General features: G+C 49.9%; 1 long non-coding RNA gene across 1 annotated transcript in view; it reads right to left on the bottom strand.

The window, feature by feature from the left end:
• The window catches only part of LOC141373121 (uncharacterized), a 13,650-nt gene extending 4,150 nt beyond the window's left edge, over positions 1 to 9,500 (bottom strand). Inside the window, exons 1-3 of the long non-coding RNA XR_012378812.1 lie at positions 9,446 to 9,500; positions 5,799 to 5,851; positions 453 to 516 (exon numbers count right to left, since the gene is read on the bottom strand). This is a non-coding gene — a long non-coding RNA (uncharacterized lncRNA). The remainder of the gene's footprint in view (positions 1 to 452; positions 517 to 5,798; positions 5,852 to 9,445) is intronic.
• Between the last annotated feature and the right edge of the window lie 581 nt (positions 9,501 to 10,081).

Below are 10,081 nucleotides of genomic sequence, written 5' to 3'. Positions count from 1 at the left end.
CCCCCCCCCCCCCCCCCCCCACCTTCAGCACTTCTGTGAAACTCTGAAAGCCATTTGGAAAGCCCCACCCTGGACCACTGCACTGAGTGCCCTGAGACTTTCACAGTTCATAACACCCAGAACCTGAGCCCCGAAGGCAGTTGAGAAATAATATAATCAACACCTTCACAAACCTTCAGCAACAAGAACATTCAAGAGACACAGGCCACACCAGTGTCTTCTGTATAACTTACGACTTCTTTTTTATTTTTTCCTGCTTCCTATCTGGACGAAGAGAGGGGCCTCCAGCTGTTCTTGTCAGTCAAATCGCCAGTATTTCCTTTCTGGGAATGTGTTTTTCCTGAAGCAGCATTTTAGCACCAGATTAGCACCTGATGCATTAGTGCTTTTTATCACCTAGCAATATTTGCCATCCAAAGGGCTGAGCAACACAGTTACCATTGCTCACTTACATTTGTTTGCTGCTTTCAGTCCATTGTCTCGCCGCAACCTGCACTTGAACCACACAAAATGGCCCTAAGCAAGAAAGTGAGGCAGTATTAAAGGTCAGAAATTCTTAGTCACTGAGCTCTATCTATTTCTCTTCCCTAGTCTCTGTCCCTCCCTTGCTCCCACTCCCCTCCCCTGCCTTTTTTTTTTTTAAACCCCAGAACCAATTTTTCAAAGAATTTCAGTTCCTGGACACATAGTGAGTGTTCAATAAATATCTGATAATCTGATTTAAAACACTGGACATAAAAGGATATTCCAGAGCGCAGAGGTTCTCGTCACAGAATTTTCGACCTAGCAGGGAACTCGGAAATCACACAGGATGAGCTCTTCATTTTGTAGGTGGGGAAAGGTGAAGGGACCCACCCATGTTCCTAGCCAGCTATTATTATTACTGAGACCTCCTACTTTCAACCCAAATGGCATCATGATTACGAAAATGCTTATTCTTTTGCTCTCTTCAAGGTCCTCATGTTCCAAGTTTCCAACCGAAATATGTCATTTTGCTATCACCTTGACTCTAGAAGTTTGGTTAAGGTTACCTTTTCATTTCAAAGACGGGAAATTAAAAAAGCTGGCAAATAAAAAAACTAGAATTCCTTTGTTTGCCCAAGACAGTTCACTCAAGATCTCGTAAACCTGGCTATGTGCCAGAATGATGACCTGGCTGGGTTTCAAAATCATAATTTCTCTACCAAACCCATCTCGGGGCTTGGCAAGACTTGAGACTCTGTCTGTTCCTGGATTGTTCGGGGTTTGTTTGTTTCTGTTTGTTTGTTCTCCCAGAGATTCTGCTGCACATCAGGTTTAGAGCCTGTAGATCTAATCAGTGCCCACTCCTTAATCCCACTCACAACATGGATAGCGTGGAGCATGTACTTGAAGATATCTGGGGAGGATGATACTATGGGTGTTCTCCGGGAATCACAGCTATCAAAATACGAGTCAAAAGTGGAACCTACGATAATAATAACGTTGACTCCAAGTCCCACTTGCTCGATCATTGAAGGTAAGTTCACTCTGGTCCCAAGTGCCCTGGCCCCTGGCAAGTGCCCCCAGATACTGCCCTTCCTGGCATGTGAACAGCTGGGGAAGCTGAGCTGCCAGCGCTGAAGCCTCGGGTGGTGGCACCAGCAGGCATGAAATCACGAGGCAAGTGTAATTTAAAACCTACATATTTAATGAGACAAACTCTTGTCAACATATAGTTCCAGCACTTTCTCTCTCTTTTGGCTCTAATTCCCTATGACCGCCTTCTTTCCAAGTAATTCCATGAGTTCTGGGAATGTCCAGAACGGCACATGCCCAGGACTGGGACCAATTTATCCTGAGTAATCTGTCAAGCTGCAGTTCATGCTTTTCCACTGGTTTAGGTTACCAAGCAACCTCCTTGTCACCCAGGATAATGACCTGACTCTCACTCCAGGGGGACACAACACAACATGGGATCGTGGGTGCAGGAACAGCACCAGCGCAGGACTCACGCCAACCTGCAGGGGAAGCCTAGCTGCGCAGTTGCTCTGGTCACTCGTTTAGCCTTTGTATGTAAAATGGGGATAGGGGAGCAACTCCCCAGCCGATTATGATTTGAGATAATGCATCTAAAGTACCAGGTTGTTTTGTTTAGCGTCAGCCTGAGAGCAGAAATGATTTGGCAGCAGGGAGTGAGATGCGGGAGGGTCGCTGACTCCTGGGGCGCTCCAGTTACCATCAAAGTGGACAGAGAGGGAGACCTCTGGGCCCCCTGCTCTCTCAAGTCTCTCTGGAAAAGTGCAGAAATGCCTCTGCTTTTGTAGCCACAGTGGGATTGGGAAACTTGATGTACCATTTCTGTGAAGCCTTGAGCATCCAGGAAGCTTAGAGCTGGCCATGGTAACTGGCCCCAACAAGGGCCCGCGTCAGCTCCAGACTCAGCGTCAACAGCTCTCTGAGGCCACGGTCTTCACAGCTGCCTCAGCACTTAGTTTATAAGCTCTGTCCATGACTTGGGGCCAATGCAGCTGGTCCTTTCTCGGCTCCATTGTGGCCACTTCATATGGGGTTTCACCCCTTCCCCCACCCCCACCCTCCACTGAAAGGCACTGGTGGGGGAGGGTACAGAGGGAGCATCCAGCCAATCCCATAAATTTGCTCTCAAATATTTTTGCCAGGAAAAGCCAAAAGTCAAAAAGAGGTACTGGCTACTCAAGCACTCAAAGTTTTTGTATTTGAGGAGGGGCTGGCTGATTTGGAGGATTTAAGAACAAACTGGAAACCAGAGCAGGGACTCCTAATGCAGAATTTACTGACAGCTTTTTGTGACCAGGGGCCTACTGACCTCAATTAATGTCTTCAGGATCCTCTTGGAGAAGAAGGGGGCAGGGGGAGGGTTCTCTTTGTAAGCCTGGTGATAATGAAAGCTGTCCAGGTAGCTCAAAGAACTAGTCCTGGCCACCAAAAGGCAAGGGGCCCCTCCAATAAGAGGTGGAGACAATTTCTTACAGCCCTAGGAACCAGGAGAGGGCAGGCAGGACACAAGAAAATAAAATACAGTCCTCCCTGGAAGCCAAGCAGATAGGAGAGCACCCCCAACACCCAGAATGAAGCCTCTGGTGAGACCCCCTGAGGACTTCGGGCTCTTTTGCAAAAAGCCCTCTCCCAAAGGGGTGCCTGGTTTCACCTTTCCGAGAATCTGTGCTGTTAGAGCTACAAGGAGCCCGGTTCCAGGACGTGGACATTTATAAGCATTTTTACTCTGAATCTGTAGAGTAGTCGGGGGAGGGAGGAGGGCAGTGCTGACTGCATGTGTGCAGCTCACACGTGCTGAGTGACAGCACAGGCCCCTCATTGAATCTGAGCCTGCCAGAGCACACACGCTGTTCCATCCAGCCCTGTTCCCTCCTGCCAGAGCACACGCGTTGTTCCATCCAACCAAACCCCTGGCTGCTACTGGGCTTACAGCAGCAACCAGGGGTTTGGTTGGGCTTTCATTCGGCACTGGGTGACTGGTGTCAGAATAAAGCAGAAAGAGCCTGGGCTCAGAGTCCAGAAGCCTGCCCAGGGTTTGGCTCCAGCTCCACGGACCGATTTGCTGCCCAACCTTAAGGAAGTCCTAAACCTCTCTCTGCAGTCTCTGCATCTGTCAACTCTTGATTCATTTTGTAGAGATATTACGAGAAGCCTTCTGATCTCCCGGTGACCTAGTCCAAAGTGTGATCAGGACCCCTCACATCAGAGCCATTAAAAGTACAGATCCCTGGGCCCAGCCAAGACCAACTGAAAGAGAATTTCTGGAGAAAGAACTAAGAAATCTGCCTTTTAACAAAGTCTCGGGTGATTCTCATGTGCCCTCAACACTGAAAGTCACTGACTTAGAGGAGGGGTTCAAACTCCTTCCTGTGGAGCGAGGGCCTTTACAATCTGCCTTTCGAGGACCATTCCCAGCATCCCTTCTGCTTTGACACCACTGGCTGACATTCAGATCCACACACGGAGGCCAGGCACTGGGCTAATTAAATGCATCCACTGAACCCCCAGAGCAGCTCTATGAACAAGTACTATTATCCTCCCCCATTTTACAGATGAGGAGACTGAAGTTTACAGGGGCTCAGTCATGTGACCAAGATCACACAGGAAGCATGATGATGAGGTCAGAATTCCATTTCCATCTATGGGACTGTAGAGTTCTCTCTTAACTACCCCCAATATACCACATTGTGCATTCCCTCAAACACGCCTGTGTGACCCTGCTTAGGGTGGCCCCTCAGCCTCCTATGCCTCACAAGACTCTTATCCTCTGCCAATATATAGAACTAAAATTTTTTACCTGCCCCCCCCAAAAAAACATCTGTGCATTAGCTACCCCTCCTTTGTGCTTGGACACTCTCTTTTCATATCTCTAATTCAACACTGTCCAAACTGTATTGTGATTATTTGTGTTCCAGCCTCCTCTGAGATGCAGAGGATTTTTAAGGCAGTTAAACTATTCTGAATGGTACTGCAATGGTGGATACATGTCATTATATATTTGCCCAAACCCATAGAATGTACACCACCAAGAGTGAATCCTAATGCAAACTGCAGCCTTCGGGGGATTATGCAGCGTCCATCTAGGTTCATCAATTATAACAAATGTGCTACTCTGATGGGGGATAGTGAGGGTGGGGAAGCTGTGCATTATAGGACTCTGGGGCGCCTGGGTGCCTCAATCATTAAGCATCTGCCTTCGGCTCAGGTCATGATCTCAGGGTCCTGGGATCGAGCCCCGCATCATCATCGGGTTCCCTGCTCAGCGGGAAGCCTGCTAATCCCTCTCCCACTTCCCCCTGCTTGTGTTCCCTCTCTCGCTGGCTCTCTCTCTCTGTCAAATAAATAATAAAAATAATAAAATCTTAAAAAAAAAAAGAATTCTAGGACTCTGTCATCCATCCCTCTAACCACACAGCATAGCATACAGAAGAGGCTAAATAAAAGCACGTTGACTGAAATGGACGGCCCTTTCCCAAGGGCCTGAGGAAAACAGACCTGAGGAACTGCCTCAGCCAAGACGAGAGACAAGGAAGAGATTGTGTGAACGGGTCAAGTGATGGAAACTTCAGAGGAAGCCTCAAAAGAAAGGACGAGAGACTGGGCGAGGTGTTGCAGGTTCCAACAACAGGCTGGAGAATGGGGCCCATTCTGCAAAGCAGAGGTTGCGAGGGGGCAGAACGGAGGAGCCAGAGTGAAGAAGATAAGCAGGGGCAATGGGGTGGAGGCAAACTGAAACATCCAGAGGTGCTTTGCCTGCAAGCGGTTCTGAGCCCCAACCATTCCAGAAGGCAAGCAGGGCCTTTAAAAGGGAAAAAGAAGACCCACACAGTCAGTGCCCGAGGGCGAGAAGGCAGATTCTAGGAGCATCAGGGGACCATTCATCATCCAAAATGCAACGCAAGGGAAAACATCAGCAAGTGGAATTACGCTGCAAGAACCCTGACTAGAATGTCATGGGGAACGAGTCCAAGAGACGTTTTAATGACAATCCTGATGCCAGGGATCAAAGAGTATGACATAAGCTTTAGAAGTGGAGCAATTAATGATGTGTTTTGTATTTTAAATCTGGAAGAAAAAAAAATGCGTACTACCAGCTGTGTGGTAACGCCACGGAGTAGACCAAGGAGGAAAATAAACAGATTTAAAAACAAAATGGCTGCCCAAGAGAGCTTGCGCTCTTATATGTTGGTTGAGTGAGAGGTTAGGAAGATCCCTCCATCATTCTACCAGTGCCTACCCACAATGTAGATCAGATTTGGCATTTGACACCCTTGGGTTGAAAACCCAGCTCTTCCACTTACCGCGTCTGTGGACATGGGTAACTATCTCGATCTCTGGGGCTCCATTTCTTTATCTGTGAAAAGGAGAGAGCAGATAAGGCTTGTTGCCAGGATTAAAGGAGACAAAAGTCTACTTAGCGCTTTAGAATAGTGGCTGGCAGAAAGGTTCTATAAGTGATGGCAGTGGTGGTGGTGTCATGGTTGCTCCTATGTGATTTTATGACGGTACCCTTTGCATGTACCCTTGCCCTATTCCTCCAAGTAGATTTTTACCCCCAAAAGGAATCCTGCAAGTTTTTCAAATTTGCCCAACTGAAACAAGGCCAGAATCTGCCTTTTCTTCAGAGCCGTCTGTGTGCGAGACAGTGTGCAGAGCCTCATTAAGATGCTCAAGACAGGGTTCCTAGCCTGTGGTCACTTCCATTCTAGCGCCAGAAAGGAACTGGCAGACCTTGCTGTGGCCCAAGGCAGAGCTGAAGAAGTGCCACAGGAGCATCACAACCAACGGGCCGGGATGAGAGGAGGGCACAGTCACTCACGGCTGGCATCATGGAAGAAGGGGCAATTTGCCAGGCGGAGTCCTGACGAAGTGACCAAGTGGAATGCAGAGACACAGAGCCATGCACATCCCTCATAAATCACATTTTAAGGACAACTGCAGATGGCCATCCTTTGTACAAAGAACTCTGGTCTGGTACAACCGGTCCAAAAGAAAGAGCCTGCTGCCCAGCCAGCTGGGGGAGAAGAGCTGGACGGAGCTGATCGGATGTGGTGCAGGGGGATAGGAGCCGGGGTCTGTGGCAAGACTGAGCCAGAAACAGGGAGTCAGACAGACTCTGCAACGCAGGCAGGATGTAGAATTGGGGCCAAGGCTAACTTTTGTTATGGGAGAGCCAAAACTGGAAATTAAGCTAGGAGAGTAGTACAAATGTGATGAGAGGAAAATCACGCATTTCTTAAGAGTGAGAGAGAAGAACTGAGAAAGAAGGACAGACAGGAAGACAAACGGAAGGAGAGACTGACCAACGGATAGAGAGGGACTACCTGGCAGACAGGACGACAGACACAGAGATGGACAGAGACAGAACAAGCCGACTGGCTGACTTTCCCTTCTTGGGTCGTGTGAGTGGGGGACACATGGCTGCAGAGTGGGGGAGCGGATCCCTGAGAAGGTGGGGCAGGGGCTGGGCATGCCGCAGAGGGGAGACAGGATGGGAAGCGGGGGTCCAAGGCAGTCAGAGCTCTCCTTGAAACTTCTCAACATTTTCTTGAACATAATTAGAGAAGCAACTCATACTCCAGCCCATGAGGCCTCAGCAAAGTACTGTCCCATTCACTGCATTCTGTAAGAAGACAAAAAGCTTTACTGGCATTGTGGTAAGAAAGCTGGGATCAGGATATAACTCTCCCAAATGGGATGAGGGTTTTTTTAGAGCAGTCGTTCAGCTGAGACAGGACTGTGGCTGATGTCACCACCCCAGTGTGAACAGCGAGCGAGCCCTGGCCTCTTCTCCTGCCTTGGCCGAAAACGAGCTCTCTGATCTTGAGCAATTGACTTAACCTATCTGGACATCTGTTTGTAAATCCACAAAATAAGGAGATTGAACTGGATGTCTTTCAAGCTTGCCTGCAGTGCTGCTAACATCCTAGATCCTGTGGTTCCACAAACACCTCATTATTTATACATCAGACTTTTTCGCAACGCCTAAATAGTATTGCCAACTATGTCAATAATATTTTATTTATTATATTACTATGAAGTGAATAGGTTATTTATTTCCTCCCAGTACAACTTGTACTTGAATACAATTTCAACATGCATGCTAAATCTCTCCTCCTATGAACTCCCAAGCATTTAATCGAGACACCTCTTAGTGTACTTATCCCATTCTGCTTTAGGCTATGGTTATTCAGGAAAATGCCTTATTGTCCATTCCTAGATGTTAAGCTCCCCAGATGCTCCCTGGAAACCCAGCAGCAAAGAGAAAAGAACGGAGCTACCGGGGTGGCTTTCGTCTTTGCAAGCCCAAGAACCCAGGACAGTATATTGCACAAAACTGATGTTCAGTGCGTGTTTGTGGAACAAACATATAGTTGGAGAGAATGCAAAACTTAAAAAGAATTCATCAAATGAGCCTAATTAAGTCCCCATCTTTTACCCCTCCCCTAACACACCCGGAAGGCTAACTAACACCTTTGCCTAGAGCTAATAAACATTGACCCCACTTAATTGCAAATGGCCCCTAGCCTCAGTGCTGCTGATGAGTTTGGGAAGAGCACAGAATACAGACAAGAGAAATCATTGCTGAGCGCGTCGGTGGGGAAAGAGGCAGGTGGAATCCCCGTCATTGAACTTGTTTGCAAGATGCCCACAGTGACACAAAAGGTAACATTATATGGAGCTGAAGGAACCAGACAGTGTCAGATTTGCTGGCAAAGCATTTTCTCAATCTTGAAAGTGAGAACGAGGGGGGAAAAGGGGAAGGGAAGAAGAAACTATCAAGGGTCTTCTCTAGGCAAAGGCCCCTCAAGCCATATTTTCTACTCATCCTGCAAGAAAGTTTAGATGGGGACCCAGTGGTTCCATTTCAACAAGATCTCCTCGGTCTTCTTAATGTCCAGCAGCTCTCCTGAGCCCTGTGTCCTCTGCCTCTTTCCCAATTCCCAAGGAAAGTGCAGCCCTCCCCCAACTCCCCAACACAAGCTCTGGGTCCCTGTTAATAATCCACTTCTAAGTGGCGCCCTAACCACCACACCCTCCGCACCCTGCCTACCTCCAGTCCTCACTCCCCTACCCAGCCTGGCCACAGGACACTGGCCTCCTCTGTCACCCAGGGGGCCCCTGCACTGGCGCGCGGGTCACCGGCCCTCACCTCTGGCCATCGGCTCGCACTTCCTGTTTCTCCCCGTCCACCTCAGCCGCCCTCCACTGTGCTCTCACATTCCAGACACTTTTTCCCCCTCCCTCATTCCCTTCTTTCCCCATTACTAATGTCTATTCTACAAACTTGCTCAGTGAGGACTGGACTTGCCGGTAATTGAGGGCACCTTGCACCACCCGAGTCTTGATTTTGTGAGCTAAAATTTCTGTTGGTGTTAACTTGCTAGCTCTTTTATTTTACTTCCCTCCCATGTTGAGTCTCATTCCCTGAGTTCACACTTTGGAGGGAGGGAGGGAAGTTCACTCGATTGAGATTGGACAGAACCATAGGGATGGCCGCAGAGGGCCCTGAACCTGCCACTGCCGGCCAGAACGCACCCCATCTCCAGCCCGCGGTGGGCTCAGGGCCCAGGGCCCGCAGCTAGCTTCTTCGCCAGCAACTGCCCTCCACAACCTTCAAGGCCACTGCCTTCGGACTGAAAAACCCCCGTGGCTAACTCTCTTGGAGGGGAGGAAATGAGAGGCTGTTAACGAGCTGGACCTCTGTGAGTTGTGCCAAGAATTCTCCGCCCCACGGTCACAGAATGCTGAAACGGGCTGAAACGGCCAGTCTTCCAAAAGAGCTAACCGGAGGCCGCATCACCGGGCTGTTAATGCCTCCGGCTCCTCGAGCTGACAGGAACAGGATGTTCTAAAATGGCTCCACCCTTGAACCACAACTCATCAATCACAGCACGGAACATCGAGCTTCGGGTTGCGACGGGCTCCTGCGAACTCCCTCTCTCACCTCTCTGCCAGGCTCTTGCTTTGTCACCAGGTTCCCTACTTCGCTCTCCGGCAACAGGAGCCACGTTGGGGTTCCACGTCCTGCGTCCTGCGCCTCCGTGCGTCGCACACGTTGGCACGCACGCGGGGCGCAGACCGCGCCGGGGCTCGCAAACGCCAGCGTGAGCGCCGGGGGTTGGCCCCTGCTTGTGCCCCAGTCCTGATACCTGCCATATGGTCGGGTTGCCGCGCAGGTTGTCTCTAAAACATCTGGCCAGTTGTTTACCTCCCCAGCTGTGTGGCAGTTGGCACGTCCCTGTCCTCGGCTCCCTTCAGCCTCCCAGGAAAAGAAGCGCAGCCTCTGGCCTGGCCTTTCTTCCTTGGCCGGGCGGAAATCAGTTTGCGACCGCCTTGCTTTGGCCGCTCTGACCCGGCCCGCCCCGCTGCCGCCTCGGCTCCTCTATCGGTCGTCCCTGGGTGTGCGGCCACAGCCCTTTCGGTTCTGACCCCTTCCATTTACACAGCCGGCCGCCTCTTCCCTTACCTCCTCGGGGCTCCCTCCTGGATCTCCGTGCACAAATGTCCTGCCATCTCGTTACCTTTGGCCCACAGGTGTAGTCATCGCCCCACTTTACGCCCGCGTGCAATCACCTAGCTT

The sequence above is a fragment of the Callorhinus ursinus genome, unplaced genomic scaffold, assembly GCF_003265705.2.
Source record: "Callorhinus ursinus isolate GAN/ISIS: 27379988/994484 unplaced genomic scaffold, GSC_fseal_2.0 scaffold7, whole genome shotgun sequence".
Classification (NCBI taxonomy): Eukaryota; Metazoa; Chordata; class Mammalia; order Carnivora; family Otariidae; genus Callorhinus; species Callorhinus ursinus.
Note: the sequence above shows the minus strand (reverse complement) of the source record. Positions and strands in the feature narration are given on the sequence as shown.